Source organism: Balaenoptera acutorostrata, chromosome 1 (assembly GCF_949987535.1).
Source record: "Balaenoptera acutorostrata chromosome 1, mBalAcu1.1, whole genome shotgun sequence".
In the NCBI taxonomy this organism is placed as follows: Eukaryota; Metazoa; Chordata; class Mammalia; order Artiodactyla; family Balaenopteridae; genus Balaenoptera; species Balaenoptera acutorostrata.
The window spans coordinates 28298379-28317139 of record NC_080064.1 but is presented as its reverse complement, the minus strand read 5'-3'; the positions used below and the strand labels follow the sequence as shown (position 1 = coordinate 28317139).

Below are 18761 nucleotides of genomic sequence, written 5' to 3'. Positions count from 1 at the left end.
CCTCAGACCAAAAGATGGACACTGCAATGTGTTTCACAATGTAGCCTCAGAAGTCCCATACTGTCATTTCTGCAACGTCATATTGGTTGTACATAACAGCCCTATTATTCAATGTGGGAGGGGACTACCCAAAAGAATAAACACCTTGAGATGAGAATAATTGGGGGCCACCTTGGAGACTAACTACCACAAGCGCACATGTAACATTTACAAACGTTGATTGTATACTCGTCACAGAGCAAATTTCAAACAATAACTAACATACAGGCAAGATTCTTTGATCACAATGCAATTAGGTTAGAAGATAATAACAAAAATGTACACTAAATACTGCTATTTGGAAATGATTAACACACTTCCAAATAACTCATAGGTCAAAGAAGAAATCTCATTGGAAACTTAAAAACACTCAGAATTGAATGATAATGAAAACATATGAAATGCAGTGAAAATAGTTCTTCAAGGATAAGTTGTGGTTTTTTTTTGCCACGCTGTGGCTTACGGGTTGTTAGTTCTCTGACCAGGGATCAAACCCGGGCGCTTGGCAGTGAAAGCACCAAGTCCCAATAACTGGACTGCCAGGGAATTCCCAAGGATAATTTATAGCCTTACATGTTTATATTTAAAAAGAGGAAAAGCCAAAAATTAAAAAACTACATTTCCAATTTAAGCAGTGAGTTAAAGAAGGAGTAGACTTAAAGAAGATAGAGGGAAGTAGATAATAAAAATAAGAGCAGAAATCAAGAAATTAGAAAAGAAACAATAGAGAAGAGCAACAAAGCTAAAAAAATTGGTCCTTTACAATAATTAAAATATGGACAAGTCTCTGGCAATGAGAATCAAGAAAAAGAGAGAAGGCACAAATAAATATTATAAAGGGGGGGGGGACAATTACAGAGGAAGCAGATACAAAAGATAATAGAATTTTATCATCAACTTTATGACAATACATTTGAAAACTTAGAAAAAATAGACATTCTTAGCAAGATATAAATTATTAGAATTGATTCAAAAGAAATAGAAAACCTGAAACCGTCCTTTAAATAGTCCTATTAGGGAAGTCCCTGGTGCTCCAGTGGTTAGGACTCGGTACTTTCACTGTCAGAGAACTAAGATCCCACAAGCCACGCAGCACGGCCAAAAAAATAAAAATAAAAATAAAAATAAAAATAAAATAAATGAACAGTCCTGTTAAAGAAACAGAAGCAATAGTGAAACAAAACAAAGCAAAACAGAAAACTTCCCATTTAAAAAAAAAACAACACCAGTTCCAGATGGTTTTACAGATGCGTCTCACCAAACTTACAAATATCTGATCATCCCAATCTTATACAAACATCTTCAGAGAAAAGGAAAAGGATAATATTCCCCCTACTCACTCTATGCAGCTAGGATAATTCAGAAACCAAATCCTAGACAACAAAAAACAGGAAAATATCAGGCTCATTTTATTTATTAATATAGGATGCAAAAATCCAAAACAAAATATTAGCAGATCAAATCCGACAGTATATGTAAAATAAATCATAAAGCTCTTCAGGTAAGTTGGGTTTATCTCAGGAAAGTGAAATTTAATATTAGGAAAATCTCTAAATGGAATGATGACAACAGATTAAAGGAGAAAAGCCATATGATCATGTCAAAAGATGCAGAAAAAGTCCTTGAAAAATTCAACATATATTTGATTAAAACTCTTAGTGAATTAGAAGTAAAGCGGAACTGCCTTTTCCTGATCAAGAGAGGTGTTCAAAAATCCTACAGTAAGTATCATCCTAAAGAAAAAATGTCAGAGCATTAAAGTTATGAATGAAACAAACATACCCACCATCACCACTTCTACCTAACGTTGTACTCTGGCCAGCACAATAAGACAAGGAAACTAAGCCAAAGGCAACAGGATTATTTTATTTCTCTAAATACATTAAACATAATTATTTTATGTTCTGTGTCTCATAAGTCTAATAACTGGGCTCTTTGCAGATGCATTTCTGCCGTTTGTTGTTGTTCATTTTCTTTGGAACTTTATCTGTGGAAATTATTTGAGGCCTAAGATGAAAGTGAGTTCCTCTAACAAAGATTTACATTTGCTTCTGCCAGGCACCTGGGGCACTACCTGTCTGGGAACATTTTATACTAAATTTTTGGCTTCAGGTTTTTCAGATCACCTCGGTAGAGTGAATTTGATTGCATGTGAGGTCTAAGTTGTAGTTATGGAATCTCAGGAGGTGACTCTTCCTCCCTACACTCATTGTTATTGCCAAGGTTTAAAACAGATAATTTTCCTTGCAATTTCCTACATGTGGGGATGGGGTGAGTTTTTTCCTAGTTCACCTGCACATTAGAGTAGAGCCCTTTAGGGTTCTAAGTTTAAACAGGGGAGTATTTGCCCAAGTTAAACCCTGTGCTTCATCTTCTTTCCCTCATGTCCTGTCCTGTCTTTCCCTCATGTCCTTCTTTCACAAAAAGTGAAGTTCAATTTCATATGTTAGCAAATACCCCTGAATCAGTTATTTATTGCCACAATATTGTGATATAACACATTATTCAAAAATTCAGTGGCTTAAATTAATAAGCATTTATTATTGCTCAAGAGTCATCAGACTGACTGGGTGGTTCTTCTCATTCAGCTGGTCTCACTTAAATGTCTGCAGTCAGCCACGGTTAGGTATATGTCTCTGTCGCTCTCGGCTGGACTCTCTCACATGTTTGGGGGTCAGCTGGCTATAGGCTGGTCTATGATGGTCTTGTCTTGGATAGCAAGGCTCTCTTGCATCTTGTCTCTCATCTGACAGCAGGTTACCAGGCTTGTTCTCAGAAAGGAGGCAGGAGACCAAGAGAAAGAGTAGAAGTAGGCAAGCCTCTTATAGCTTAGGCTTAGAACTGGCACACTATGACATCTTCCACATTCTATCGGTTAAAGCGAGTCACAAGTCTACCCAGATTCAAGGGGTGGGAAAATAGAGCGCCCTCTTGATGCAGGGAGTTGCAAAGTCATATGGCAAAAGACAAGGATTCAGGAAGAGGTGAGCCACTTTTGCAACCAATGTGTTATAGCTCCCAAGGCTAAAGTTGGCTTCAGTGCTCTGCTTACTTCCCTGGTTCTCCCTTCACTTAGATTTTGGCTGGAGTGATTTTTATTTTTTTGCCAGCTCATTGATGAATTTAAGAAGATTTAAAAATTAAAAAATAATCATTTATCATGCTTTCAGTGAGAGGATCAACCAAGCACCTAGTCTGCCATACTGCTTGATTGACATTTTGATGAATTTCTGTCTCTGTACATGTGTGGCTCTCTACCCTAATTCTCTCTCCCAATCTTTGAAACTCTACTCATATGCTTCCGTTATGCTTCTTCACTTCTTTGACTGCCCTTCTTCACCCAGACAGCTCTAGACGCTAAAGGTATTTAGTGCCCATTTCTACTAAGGCATGGAGTTCCTAATACAGCAGTCATAATTTGTGGAGTGCAGGGTCCCTTGTTAAAAAATTATTAAGAATTTCAAGACAGTGACTGCAGAGCATAAAACCTTGTAAGCGTGGGGCTCTGTGTGACTCCCATGAAGCTGGCCCTGATAGTAATGATTGATTTACGTCTCCATCTCCCTTATACATCACTGGACGGATGTGGGAGAATACTGTCTAAAGTCTGTCTGACTAATCTTTATGCCTCAATGGGCTAGCAAGGTGCCAGGTACAATCAGTAAATGTTTGTGGAATAAACAAGTGAAAACTACACTATTTCTCAATTCTAAAACACATCAGCTCGTTTATACAACTGTGAGAGAAATGTAGAAAACCATATAAAATGTCCCCATCCATTGTAAGATGCTCTTCCAATTTCAGAATAGTTAACAAAGTATACATCTTAGAACTGAGAAAACATGGTGGTGCCTTTTAGCATCCTACATGATGGCTGTTCTTATGCTTCATGGAAAGTGAGATGCTTCTTGTAGTTCTAAGGGGGGTTCCTAGGATCAACTTTATATCTTACTTTCCCTGATATCTGCTCTTGGCCGATCCCTAGGCTGGGAATTATCTGCAACCTTAGCTCATGTTGAAACGTCTTGACTGAACAGGTCATGTGGGCAGTAGGACAGGTGACCAGTCTGCCTATCTCCCACCAGAACTTTATGTCATGTGGCATCTTTAAACGTCTTCTTGGGAAATGGAAAAAGGGCTTGACTCCCAGTTTTAATTCACTTGGGCCTGTGACTTCTACTTTCTCTGTCTCAGTTTCCCCCTTTATATGAGAAGGAGAGCCAGTGACCCCAAAGGGGTACAGGGAGAAAGAGGTTGTTGGGTGGGTATTGAATCAGAACTACTCCAAGGTCTATTCCTAGAGAGGAGGATGGTCGGGCTCCCTAGCCTCCCAAGCCCACACCTCACCACCCCAAAGCTTTCAAGACCAGGAAGTGTGGAGGAGGGAAGAGGGCAAGAAGGCTTTAAGGCTGCCCACTACTCTCCACCCCAACTTTCGGAGCCTGAGGCAGTGCTCTCTTCACACTCACCCGGGGAAATCGGAATCCAGAATTAGCCCCTCCCCAGGCGGCTTCCCCAGTGCGCGCCGCCCCCCCCCCCCCACCACCATTACAGCATCGCTCTGGGCGCCAAGACGGATTCAAGCCAGGGACTGCTGCAGTCAGCTCTCCTCCGCCTCTCCTGTCTCCTGCAGCCTGTGTCCTGGCTCTGCAGCCTCCGGCTGTGCTTCGGACCATCCCCTTTCCCTCCCCCACCCCGCCCCCGCCTAGGCACGACCCCTGGCTCAGGGCCTAGCGGTGGGCGGACACAGTGGGTACAGGTGGGGGCCCCAGCAAAGTCGGCAGGTCTAGCGGGGTTCTCGCTCCACACTGGGGATGCCTGGGCTGTGCGGACTGTGAATGGGGGATGCCGGTCTGTGGCTCTGAGGCCCGGCACAGCGCCCCACCCTGGGAAGCAGAGGAAGGGGGCTCTTAGACCCGAGGCCAGGAGCTGAAATCGAGTAGCTCACCCGGGAAACCCGAAGAGTCTCCTAGAGGGATGTGCCCGGGGGGCTGTGTGTGACATTCAGGGTGTGACTGTGCCTCGGTGGGGCGCCAGACCGTGTCTGGGAGGCTGTGTGACTGTTTCCCTAACCGCTCGCCTCTGGGCTGGGGTCCCTGTGCCTAGGCGGCTGTGCGTGACCGTGACACTGTGTGTGCCCGTTCCTGGGTCCCCGGCGGTCCCGGGGAGGGGGGGCTTATTCGCTCCCCCACCTGGGTCTCCCCAGCGCTGTCGCTCAGCTAAGCGGGCGCTCCTCTGAGACCCCGGCGGCCGTTCGCGAGCTGCAGCCTCGGCCCTCCCGGGTCCCGTGCGGGGGCGGGGAGCTCGGTCCCCCTCCCTCTCGCCGGCTCCGGGCTCGGCGGCCGTGCGCGGGGGCGGGGGCGGGGGCGGAGGCGGAGCGCGCGGGCGGGATCCCCCCGCCTCCCCTTCCTGGTCCCCGGGAAATCCAGCCTCCGTGGCTTGGCCGCCTCCCGCTCCCGCGCCCGCAGCCGCTCGGCGCTCGCTCGGGGCTCCGCAGCCAGCGTGGCCCCTCAGCCCGGGGCTCCGCAGTGCCGGGCCCCGTCCTTGCCCGCCCGCCAGCCGCCGCAGCGCCCCCGGCCCGGGCCGCCGGCACCATGTAACCCGGCCGGAGCCCAAGCCGGGCCAGGTAAGGCGCGGAGAGGGGTGGGGACGGGGCCGCGCGCGCCGCGCCCTCTGCAGCGCCCCCCAGCCTCGGCCTGGCTGCGGCCCCGGCGCCGCCCACGCCCCGGGCTCCGGCGGCCTCGGCTCCCGGCCCCGGGATGGGGGAGGACTGGGCCTCCTCCGCCGCCCCCGCCCCGCCCCGGCCTGGCTGCCCGCGGGCCTGACCGGAGGGACGGGTGGCGGACCACGCGGAGCGCGGACCGGCTCTAGGGGTAGAGCCGCGTGGCCGCCCGCCCCGGCCCAGCCCTGGCCCGGCTGAGGCTTGGGTCTGGGAGGGAGTAGCCAGCTGGGTTGTGGAGGGCAAGTGGCGGTGTCGGGGAGATCCGGAGAGAAGTTTCCTCTGCAGGTGTGTGAGTGCGCGTGCGTGTCACCGTGGGTCTGTGGGTGATTGTGTGTGCCAGTGAGTGTATGCAGCGAGAGTGTGCGTGTGTCATTGTGGGTGAGTGTGTGCGTGTCAGTGGGTGTATGCCGTGTGAGTATGGAGGGTGTTGCTGTGTATGTGTCGGTGGACATGTGTGCGAATGAGTGTGTGTGTTGTCACTGTGTGTGTGCCTGTGGATGTCTCTGAGTGTGTATGCGAATGGATGTGTGTGTGCCGGTGCGACTGTTTCTGTGAGTGGGTCCAGGTATCTGTGGCCTGTGTGTGTGTGTGTGTGTGTGTGTGTGTGTGAGAGAGAGAGAATGTATCCGAGCACGGTTCACTCTGAATCACCCGCACCTGGGCTTTGTCCCCTCCTCTCCCAGGGGATTCCTGGTGGTGGTGGGGATGGGACAGGGAGAGGGGACTTTTCAGAGGTCAGCTCAAACCCCCTCCCCAGGGACTCCTCACCCCTGACTCAGGCAAGAGCTGCATTGCACTTTCCACGTTGGTTCCCACCTTCACCTACCCCAGGGGGTACCCTCTGTGATGCTGCTGGTTGTGTCCTAGCTGCATGCTGAGGCCTTTGGGCCTGGGGTGGGGGGGGGAGCTGGAGTGTATGTGCCTGTGTGTGCTTCTCCTTCTTGGGGCCTGGAACTTGTGTCACCCCAGTACTGTTTCACCAAGGGCCCTTTAGAGCCAGGAGCTGAGGAGGCCAGGTGGAGGCTTCTGTCCTGTTCTTAGTCATCAGAGCAGGTGGCTGTTTCCAGACTTCTAAGCCCTAAATTTCCAAGTTCTGGGTCATTGGTTCAGCCCACTGACTCCAGGTGGGTCTGTGCAAAAGCTCTTTGAAATAATAATAATTTAAAAAAATGCCCTTATATCAGTTCAGGGCTTTTAAAAAACGCTCCCTTCTCAACACTTTTCTCATCTTCCTAACAGTCCCGGGAAACAGGCAGGGCAGGTTAAGCCATATGAAATTGCCAATATTCAACTGTTTTGTTTTTTACCTACAAAACAGCAATTTCATGTGGTTCAGCTTAATATAATGCCAATTTACAGATGAGGATGTTGAGGCTTGAGAGGTGAATTGCATTCCCCACAATCACACACTGCTAGTCAGTGGTTCGGAAAGACTCCAACCCAGGTCTTTTGGTGACTCAAAGAGCTGGGCTGGGCCAGGGTTAGAGAGTGGTACTCCCTGGTGTGCTCTCTCTGACCCTGGTGGCACTGCCCTCCACCTCCGCCCAGCATTCCCTGAGTGCTGGGGCTACTTCTGCACCCAGCTGCCAAGGCCTAAAAGGGAGAGAGGGGGAGAAGAGAGGAGGGAGGGGAGGGAGAGGCTTCGTGAGTTGGCAGTGAATCAGGGTCTAAAAAGGGAGCCGGGAGGGCTAGGGTGGCAGGTGTTTCTAAAAGGAGCATGCACATAGGACGAACAACCTCAGATTCAACCCCCGCATCCCCCACACCCCCGCCCCACTGATCTGGCAGGCAGTGCCCACTGCATTTTATGCCAGGGGGCTCACATCCAAGGAGTGCGCTTGTATGTAGCTCTAGAGTGATGGCCAGGGGAGGAACCTTAGAATTGACTTGGTCCAACCTCTTAATTACAAAGTGAGGAGACCGAAGCCCAGAGAAGGGAGGGGACTTGCCCAAGGTCACACAGCAAACTTGTGGGTTCCTGGCTAGTTTTAGCCTAGGAACTTTACAACCTTCCATGTTGCTTTCCATTCCTAGAAACCCCCAGTCTCACCCCACACTCTGCTCATCAAAACTGAGCAGAGGGGATTTGGGGAGAAGAAACAAAGACTCAGTAACCTTAAGGCTGTAGACCCTTCAACCTGGGACCCCTTTCCAAAGAGAAGGAGTTACAGATGTTCCTGGGAATGGGGATTCCTAGCCATACCCACCACTGAGGTAGGCCATTGAGCATCTCTTAATTCCTGCTGAGGGGTTGAAGCTGCTGCAGGCCAGACTCCCAGACTTTCTTCTGTGGCAGCAGCTGCTTTCAGCTGCTGCCTGGCAGCTCACATCATCTCTCTCCAGTTGATGTTGGAACTTGGGCTGGCTGAGCTCCATTTTCCTTCATCCCATCCAGTTTCTGATGCGTTTTGCCTCATTGGCCTGATGGTTCCTTACTTCATATGTTCCTGTTAGGTAGAGAAACTTCTGGGGCTTGTCTGATTTTGGAGGGGGTCTGTGGTTACCCTTAAACTCTTTCTAATTAAGCCTTCCAGGAGCCTGGGCTAAATGATAAAGATAAGCGTTCCCGTTTTACAGATGGGAAAATCAAAATTCATGGAAGTGCCTCCTGTTTGTTTGGTTTTTCTATTAATCTACTGAGATCAGTAGAAGAGGTTCTTTTGAGTGAGGGGACAAAAGAGCAAATGGCAACAGGAGCTTTTGTCTAGAGGGGCTTCTACAGACCCCTTCCAGTGTCTTCCATCCCCATGGTCAGGAAACCGTTCCAGAATCTGATTTCATTCCACTTGGTAGCTTCAAAGCTTTGTCTCTCAGTGGGGGTTGGAAGAACAGCTGCGTACCCTCCACTCTACAAGCGCTGCCTCTTGATTCCCTCTTTACCCACCCCCTCCCCCAGGTCTGAAGGCTGCTGGCTCAGCGGGCCTCCTGCCGTCTGGGGAGTCTGGGTTTGAGCTGGGGTGAGGTGGTGGCACCATCGTTATGGTAACGCACTGCCAGCTCATCGTTGCTAATAACTTGTCAAGTCCCTGGGCTCAAATGCAGCGTGCCTTCCCATCAGTCCTTCTCCCCATGTTACAGAAAGAAAAAGTGAGGTTGTGAGGGAGGGGCCTGTGAAAAGGGAGTCTGGGGAGGTGGGTGGCCTTGTCCTTGGGGTTTTAGCTGGAGAGCTGCGAGGAGGTCGCTTGGGGACTGGTTGACACATACGATTATATAAGTTTGCATATGATTGCATGGGCTGTTACATGTGGATGCACTCAGAACATACTTGTATAAACCTGTACATGCTAGCTGACATGTTCATGTGCTTTTACACAGCGGTCCACATGCAAACACGCCTCCAAGCATCAGAACGTGCTTGCGCATGAATACTGCCTCTACCCTCTGAACATAAGGCACCCGAGAAATCTGGGTTTGTGGGGGTGTCCAGGTATGTGGGTGGGGATCTGATCTTTTTCTGATGCTGCTTCAAAGTGTCTTGTTAACAAAGGGACAGAATGGTCCCAGGGTTCCTTCTTCCTTCCAGTCAAGAGCTCAGAATGGGAATGGGCTGGGGATGGTGTGAGCTCCTAGCTCCCCAAGGCCCCTGCGTTTATGCCCTTTGAGCTCAGGTATCTCCTGCCCCCCTCACTCTCTGTTCTTTCTCATCCTCTCCTCTTCCTGTGTGTAAATATTAAAGAGCTGAGCCTGCAGGGCTGATGTAGACATGGGGAGAGAATGAAACTGAAGGATTCCCTCGCCCCCATCCCGACACCCCCCCCCCGCAGTCCTCCGCTCCTGCCTCCTCCCCTCTCCCTTCTCCCCTCCCCTCACTCAGTGCTTCCACATGTCTCTCCTCCCCCCAGTCCAGATGGGAGCTGGCTCCTTCGGAAAGGGGGCTCAGAACGGGGTGTGGGGAGCTACCTCTCTCTGCCTCCCCCTACCATATCTGCTTACAGGGCTGGGGGCCCCCACGTGAGTATTTATTTTATTTTATTTTTGGGGGGGGTGGTTGAGGAGGAAAATGGTTTTAGAACCAGCTGTGAGTGGCGTTGAGAGGCTCAGGGCTGAAAGGAGGTGGGTGGGGTCCTCTCTCTAGGCTCACTCAGGGAAGCCTAGAGTCTGGGTTTCTTTTCTTTCTTTGGATACAGAGGGAAGAGAGGAGTACCAGGTGCCTCCGGTGGATGGGAGCGAGTGTGGGAGGGGCAGGGGAGAGGGGCTTCTGTACTAAACCGGGGGTGTAGTGGGGTAAGCCTTTCGTTTCTGGCATCCTGGGTTTCTGGCAACAGGACCGCAGAGTGGCTGGGAGCTGTCCCAAGTGCTGAATTGGACTTGGTGGGATTTGCTCCTTTGGAACTGTCCCGGGTATTGAATGGGGCTGTGTTGGGGGCCCAATGATGGAAAGGTTGCTGGGCAGTGCTGAGGGCTCACTAGAAAAATTCTCCCTGATGACCTACTTTCCAAGGACAGGGTGCCTGGACAGAAAGATAGATTTTGGGGTCCTTCCTCTGACCTTAGGCCTCACGGCTCCTAACGGTATTTGGGAAAGGGACTCCTCTTTTCCTGTTTCAGTTCCTCCTCCCCTTTCCAAAACCACCCGACTGCTGGTGTGGGGGTAGGGATGGAGGGTGATGTTGCGGTTGTGAGCGCTCTTCTCTTGGATAGTTTTTAGTGCACTAAGCTTAGGGGTACTGGCACCAGCCTTTCTCCTACTGGGTCCCAGAACTTCAGGCTCAAGGCAGATCTGGATTAAGAGACTTTAGGTTTTGCTGGTTAGGCCTGGGGTGCGTAGAGCTCAGGAGTTTAGGATAATCTGATTGACCATGTAGCATCCCCCTGCCCACCAAACTTTCAAACTCAGGACAGGAGACAGTGAAATTTTCTGCAAGCCTGTCTCATGCTTTGCCCACCCCAACCAGAGCTCAGAGCAGCATTTGGGAGAGACTTTTGTTGGGGAGGAAGATTTCCAAGCACAGGACTCAAGGAGTGGGTGGGATTGTTCAGTGCCATGCAGCAGAGAAGGAGGAGGCTACTAGAGATGGGGCAGTGGGAAAAGAGAAAAAGCTGGGGGAGAAAAAAACGATTCAAATTGGGGGATGGGGGTCTGGATTTCAGTTCTCAGCTCCCTTGTAAATCTTTTCCACACTAACCTAGGGTCAGGATCATCTTAATTTTCTGGGTTCTTAGGCTCCATCTTTGTAAATCTGAAGGGAATAGAGCAAGGACTTATTTTTCCAGGTCCCTTCCCTTGTCATCCCAGGGGAATGAGAGCCAAATGTCAGGACATGCAGATGAGACTGTGGGGGAACAACAGGCAGGAGTGGATGATGGCAGCTTCACCTCCCATCCCCAAGGAACAATCAAATATTCAAATGGGATCCTTCTTGAGGGGAGAGGAAGGAGAAAGTTTCTGGATGCTGGGCAAAAACTGGGTGTGGCAGGGAGGTCAAAAAGAAGGGGAGGTATTTAGGGACCCCAAACTGAACCAGTTTATCCCTTTCCAGATGTGACTTCTAGTTAATAAGGAACCCCTCACCCATCATGTTTTTGATGTAACTCATCAAGATGATTCCTCCCTTCTCTAGCTGCTTGGGAGGAGCTGAGTTTTCCTATGCTGTGGATGCTGGGAGGTGGTGGGTGTGGGTGTGGGTGCCTGTTTGGGGAGGGGAGGTGTTTGTGCTCCACTCAGCTCCCTTGGTTACATAACAGCTTTGATAAGACTTTACTTTGGAGCTGCCGCTACTGCCTGAAGCAGTCACTCCTCCACCCCCACATGGAACGTTGGATGTCCACCCCCTTCTCCCTGGCCCATTGGAGGGTCCTGCTATTCACGATCCAGTGTCCCAACAGCTGCCTTCCTGCTGGGAGGTGTCTTCAGCTTGCTCCCCTGCTCCCTACCCAGCTCCTCTTTTCTAAATACTTGCTTCTTTTCTTATTGTGAGCCCAGATCACCCTCTGCCCCTTTACATTTTTAAGCCTCCAGGTCTACCCTGTCTTTGCTGGGGTCCTTGGCTGGGGTGGGAGGGGTTCACTGAACGTCGTGAAGCTGCCCTCTAGGGAAGAAGAGAAGCATCCCCAAGAAGTTTTAAGGCCCAGAGATAATTTTCTTACTGTTCCTTCCTCCGCCCCAGTAGCTGTTTTGGAGTCTGGGAGCTGTGGACCATACCCAGAGGTACTGGGAGGAAGAACTCTGGCCTTGATATTTTCTCTTCATTTCCCCTTTTAGAATTAAAAAGTTGTATATATATGGGAGGTGGGGGCTGCCTGTTGGGTGGAAAAAGGTGCACCTATTCTGAGGTATACCTACTCCATTTTTCCCTGCCTCCCAGGTTGTCTGTGGAAATACTGGTTATTCCAGGCATGAGACAAGGGGATGACAGAGACCTTGTTTGGAATGACTTTTGTTTTCTTTGAGTGGGTAGGAATGGAGTATATCCAGGAGTGGGGCATATCCTATTGATAATAGGAATAACTTTCCAAAATGAAGTGGGAGACTGGCAAGAGGAGAGAGCAAACGCAAACTTGTGATGTCACTTGGGAGAATATGGACTCCTGGCTTTGTGCACATCTCTGCTATTCCAGTGCATGTGCATGTGTATTCCTGCCTGTGAGTGTGTATGTGACTGTGTATATGTCCATACGTATGTGTGAGTATGCTGTATGAATGGGTAAAAACACATTTATGAGTTTGTGTATTTGTGGACATATGTATACATGTGTATATGTATGTATGACTCTATGTATGCATCTATGTATATATGTGACTATAAAGGCAATTACTTAAACCCGTGTGTGGGAGGGTGCTCACCCAACCATACATATATGTGAGTGTAAGTATGCATGTGAGCACGTATGTGGGGGCACATGAATTAACAGCATGTGAATATGTGTACATAAGTTGAGTCATTCATGTGAATAAATGTGACAGAAAGAATGAGACGGAGAGATTCTGACTAAACATTGGGGCTGTCCAAAAGTTGTTTTCACACAAGCTTGAACTTGATCCACTCTCATGCCTGTGGCTCTTTTCCAAAAACCAGGCTCCTCGAGGTGTCTCAAGTTATCTTCTCATGGGGACCCAACTCTTCCCTGCCACCATCCGTATGAAAGGAGCTTGCAGAGGAGAAAACCGTACAGGCCTTGGGGACAGCTGAGAAAGGGAGCTGAGCTCAAGGCTGATCAGATGCTATGGTGCTCAGGGGTGTATGTAGGGGAAAGAGTTTGGGAGCTTGAACGTTACCACTGAAGTTTCAAGAATCAAGCAGAGGGCTTCCCTGGTGGCGCAGTGGTTGAGAATCTGCCTGCCAATGCAGGGGACACGGGTTCAAGCCCTGGTCCGGGAAGATCCCACATGCCGCGGAGCAACTGGGCCCGTGAGCCACAATTACTGAGCCTGTGCGTCTGGAGCCTGTGCTCCGCAACAAGAGAGGCCGCGATAGTGAGAGGGCTGCGCACCGCGATGAAGAGTGGCCCCCGCTTGCCGCAACTAGAGAAAGCCCACGCACAGAAACGAAGACCCAACACAGCCATAAATAAATAAATAAATAAATTAAAAAAAAAAAAAAAAAAAAGAATCAAGCAGAACAAGCTGGGCTTAGTGGATGAAAGGGGTAGGGATTTTTAGGGAGGCCCAAGTGTGTGCATCAGCTTCACACATGTGCGTGTGTGCATGGATATGTGTGCATTACTTGTCTATGCCTTAATATGCATATCTGAACATAAATGCACTTTCTAAAATGTATATATACACGTGAAAAATCTGCAGGAATGTACATACCAATGGAGGGATTTGTCGACATGTACATACATGCTAACACATATATGCATATAGACAGAGCAGAAGAAATATGTGGACATGTGTTAATACTGGCCTGATTGCCACCCGTGACGACATACACGTGCACCTCATTCACCCAGGTTAACAACAGCCTACAAATGGTCCCTGTTCCGTCACATGTGCCTCCCCCAGTTCATCCGTTCATTCAGCCAGTGGTGTTTTATGTCTGTGGTGTGCCACGTGCCGTGCTGGGCGCTGGTGATGGTCCTTGACCTCAGGTAACTTCCAGTCTAGAGAAGGTAAAAGACCTGGATCCAAGTAAGGAGAGTGTTCAGGAAAGTAGGAGGACATAAGTGTTCATGGGGGGAAAGTGGAGGCCTATGGAGGGCTTGGTCAGTTCTGGAGCAGGGAAGGGAGGGGTTTGGTGAAGGATCCATAGAAGAGGAGGCCTTTGAGCCAAGGCTTGAACAGGTGTTCACCAGGTGGGCAGAGGTAGGAGAAGGTGGTTTAGTGACAGGAACTGTCCCAACGGGTCTCCCTACCTCCACCCTTGCCATCCCCTCCTCCGGAGAGTCTCCCCACAGAAGCAGCCAGCATAAGATGAGATCATGCCTTTCCAATGGCTTTCCATCTCACTCAGAGTGAAATCCTAAGTGCTTAGTGGGGTCTGAGTGACATAAGTGCTGTGTGTAAAATAGCCTCCAGTGACCTCCCTGATCTCAGATGCCACCCCTACAAGTGCCTCCCTTCGGTTCCACAAAGATGCTGAGCACAGCCTCACCTTGGGGGCCTCTGCTTTTCCCTCAGCCTGAAATGCTCTCCCCTCCAGACACCCACATGACTTGCTCCCTCACTTGATTCAAGTCTTTGCTCAGAAGTCACTTTTTTGGAGAGGCCTCCCCCACAGTCTATCTTAAATAGCCCCTTGTGATGCTGTCCTCTCATCTCCCCTTTTTAAAAAAAATTCAGCACGTACCACTTCCATTATTTCATATATTTGTTCATCATCTCTTTGTCCATTAGGAGAGAAACTTCATGAGAATGGAGCAAGAGAATGTTTTGTTCACTACTGTACCTACTGTGTCCAGAGGAGCGCCTGGCTTGGAGGCACTCAATACATATATGTTGAATAAACCGATTTTAGGAAGATCGCACTGGCAGCCAGTGAGGAGAGTGGATCGGGCTGGGCCAAGATACAGGCAGGGAGATCAGTTAGGAACCCGTTGAAAGAGCTTTAGTGAGAACTTAGGATGAGGGCAGCCTGATGGAGAACATTGGGAGTGGAGGTGGAGAAAGGGAGATACAGTGTACCAACACGTGCATGCATGCACACACAGGCACACGTGTGCACATGTCACATTTTAGCCAGTGACATCTACTGTCTTAGTCGCAGAAGGCTAAGGAAGAAAGTAAAAGTGTCTTTGTATATAAATTGGTATGTATGTCATGAACACCCAGTGACAAGCGGGACAGCCTCCAGCTAACCCTGGTTGATGTTCTCCTTTCCTTTGGGATCTTCTCACCACCACCCCACGTATGTCTACCCCTGTCAGCCAGGCTGCGAAGGGCTGCCAGGAAGGTTCCATTTGGTCAGTGATGCAGGGCTCCTGCCTGAGGGAATAAGGATAGGGCACAGGGCGCTGAACGGTGGAAAGGGTCTTTGGAAGTCAGAGTCACAGAGCCTTAGAGACACACGGGGAGAGGCACGTGGACCGTGAGAGGGGTGCTCAGAGCCGGTGAGGAGCTCAGGCCCGGCCCAGACTTCCTGAGGCCAGATGTGGTGGGAGGCAGGACAGCATCCTCAGGCAGCGTCCACTTCCTAGCCCTCACCTTTCCCTGCCCCCCCTCCTCTCCCTGTTCCACTCTGGTCCCGTTTCCTAGCCGGGTGGGTGCCTTGACCAAGTCTGGACTTAGGAGTGAGTGGTTCCCCCCTAGGGTGTGTGAGTTCCGGGATGTGGGGACACCCAGGGAACTGGGACCCGATTTCTAGCGGACAGACTGGGGCTTTGGCGGTAGGGGAGGAACCTCTCTGAGAGGCTCAACTTTGTCTGATTTCCTCTCTAAGGAAAGAGCATAGCGTCTTGAGCTTGTGCTGCAGAATGAGGAACTGAGGCAGGACCTCAGGCGGGACCATTCAGCTTCTAGGGTGAAGTGACTGAAACTTAGTACCTGGGGAACGCTTGGAGGCGGGCTGGTGAGAAAAGGAGGAAGAGGTGGGACCTGTGGGTCAGCCCCGCTCGTGCCGCTGCCTGACCCGCGTAGGGGGCGGGCCCTGAGGCCTAAAATCCGCGTTGAGAGATCCTCCGCAACCCCTCCAAGAGCTAGGTTGCCTCATTTCCAAGAGCTAGAGCCCCTTCCAGGATCCGCGGTGTATGATGGGGACCTTCTGCCAATCTCTCCTCTCATCTGGACCAGGGGCGGGGGCGCTGCCGCCGCTCCCCTCCCACCTGGGCTCTGAGCGTGGGGGTTGGGCCGAAAGAGCCGCCAGAGCCGCCCACCTGCCCGCGGTGTCATGGCAACGACTCTGCCCACGTGGACGACGAGGAAAGGGAGGAGAAGAGAGGAGAGGAGGCACCACAACAGACCGGAGGATGGGAGGGGGCTCCTCAGGGTCTTGCACGCGGGAGCCCCCATCCCTCCAGCTTCGCCCAGGGCCCCCAGGGCAGGGTGGGGCTCGTGCTCCCGGCCTGGCCTCAGAGAGTGCGTGTCCTTGGGCGTCCTGAGTGATGACGACCTTGGCCTCCTGTGCTGGGGGCCCCCCCAGTGGAGTCCTGGGGGATATGGGGCTTTGGCATGTGCAGACCTCTCCTTCTCGCCCCACCCCACAAGTCCGGGATGGTGCCTGGGGCTGAGGGGATGAGAGCCCGACCTACTTCTCCATTTTCTCACTATTTTTCAAAAGGAAAATGACCCACTTTTCAGCCAATCGGACTGGGGCCTGTTCCCAGGCTCATTCCCTGAGCCCCCCTGCCCAGGCCTCTGCTCCATCCTCAGCCTGTTAGTCACGTGCTGGACCCACTTCCTGAGGGAAGCAGGTGCACCTGTGTGGAGGGTCCTTCCCTGCCATCTGCGCCAGGCAGGGGAGGGGCCTATTCCAGGGGTGGCCAGGGCCTGATTTTACGTCAGCTCCCCTTTGGGCTGACAGTCCCCATTGACGGCCATGGTCCTGGGCACTTTGAGTGTCCTGTCCGCCATCCCCTTACACTCCTAGGACGCGCACCGTGGAGGGGCAGGAAGGACTCTGGGGAGGGTGGGAGGAGGACTGTACCCCTCCTCTCACTCTGTATTAGTGGGTGGTGGCGGGCTGTCTTCCCAAGCTGCTCCATTTCCATGTGGAAGGGGAGAGCCGGTAGCACTGGAGAGCCATGTCTGTCTGTCTGCCTTCCAGAGAACCCTCCTAGAGGGTTCTGTCTATGCCTGTCTTCCCAAGCCCCTCCTCCTCTCTAGGATATTGGTCTGGGCCTCAGAGTCCCCTCCCTCCCTCAGCTATATTGGCTTGGGCTGGCTTGGGGGGGGTGATTAGGGATTTAATTATTTAGTTTCTCCAGCTCAGTAGATTAATTCCATCCATCACAGGCAGGCAGAACCATCTCCCGATCTTTGGGTTGCCTGGCCAACCCCAGAGGGAGGCAGCATCATTGCTCACCTGGGCCTAGTATTGGATCCGGGAACAATGGATAAAGTTCTTGTTGGGGGAGGATTTGGTGTATGACATTGAGCAGATGTGGGTGCCTAAGTGATGTGAAACGAACATTTATGTCTGTTGTGTGGGGATAAATATGTGAATGTGTATGTGAGGTTTTGTATCTGTGCAGCTTCTGTGTGCACAAGCATCAATGTCCATTGGATGAAAATGCACGTGCGTGTGAACCCTTGTGGGAACAAGTTTGTATATATCTGTGCACATTATGTGACGATGACTAGCTATTTGAGGACAAATGCCATGTGAGTTGCGTTGGATGAGCCTGCATCGCTGTGTAATCTGCTTCTGGAGAACACGTGTGTTAAATTGTGAATAAGCAGTCTTGGGACCGGATGCCCATGTGCAAGGGAGGGATGGCAAGGGTGGAGGTTTCCTGAGGCTGAGTGATGAATCAGGGCACACTGAGGGTCCACCTGGTGACCTCATCAGACCAGTTTGGTCAGAGAGAGATGCTCCTTTAGACCTGCCAGGGCTTGGTCTCCTAGTGGTTGAGAGTGTCAGGCCAGGACTAGATCCAGATTCAGATCCTCCACCACCTGTGTGACTTTGGGCAATTTTCTTTGCATTTCTTAGCCTCAATTTCCTCATCTGTAAAATGGGAATAATAACGGCACCTACTGCAAAGGATGGTTGCGAGGCCTACACAAAGAAGTACATCTAAAGCACTTAACACAGCGCCTGTTCAGTTGTATGTGTTCAAAGAGCTGAGCCTTACACTTCAGAGTTGAAAGGTACCAGAGGGTGTATGATCTGAAATGTGTTCTGTGCTTGAATGCATCCTATACCATCCTCCAAAGTGGTCCTCCAACCTCAGCTTATATGCCTCCCTGGACAGGACACTCCCAGCTCTTCAGGAAACCCACGTCACACTGGTCCAGCTCTGCCTGCTGGAGAGTTCTGGTCCAGCTGCAGGGAGTCATTTCGCTCATGCCTCCTCCCGTTTCTCTCCCTATTTCTCTCCCACAACCAGCAGAGGGGTGCTACTTCTTGATGGCTCAATTACTGATCTTGAACTTATTGAGCATCTACTATAAGCCAGGTTTTGTTTATACAGAGATAGATCAGATGGATCCTGGTTTTCAAGGAACTCACAGCCTGCAAACAAATATTTATCCTACTGTGTTGAAGTATGGGACCTTAGAGAAGGTAGCAACTGCTTTGCTCTGGGATTGATGAGGAGGGCACGCTTAGGTGAGGTTTCTTGGAAGAGAGGATACTTGAACTGCGTCAGAGGCAAAGTTGGGAGGACAGGCTTTCCACACGGAAGAATCTCATAGTCTGTGCTGACTCCTCTCCCCATACTCTCTCCCGTTGTGGTCCTAGCTCCTGCTAAGCCCAGAAGTCCAGCGAGGAGAGCAGGGATTAATACTCTGGATTCTGGGGGAGGATCAGGCAGAGCAGAGGGGAGGGAGGTGCCACCACGTCAACCTGGCAGTTAGCCAACCAACTAGCCCTCATTGGGTCCCCTGGGGGCCGACTCTGTGCTTGACTTCCCTGTAGGAGAGGCCCAGAGAAGACAGGCCCTGGTGCAGGCAATCCTGGTC

General features: G+C 50.7%; 1 protein-coding gene across 1 annotated transcript in view; it reads left to right on the top strand.

Moving 5' to 3' along the window:
* Positions 1 to 5487: 5487 nt before the first annotated feature.
* DLGAP3 (DLG associated protein 3) overlaps positions 5488 to 18761 on the top strand; it is a 61961-nt gene continuing 48687 nt past the window's right edge. Inside the window, exon 1 of the mRNA XM_057541612.1 lies at positions 5488 to 5665. The gene's annotated coding sequence lies outside the window, so the exon portion shown is untranslated. The remainder of the gene's footprint in view (positions 5666 to 18761) is intronic.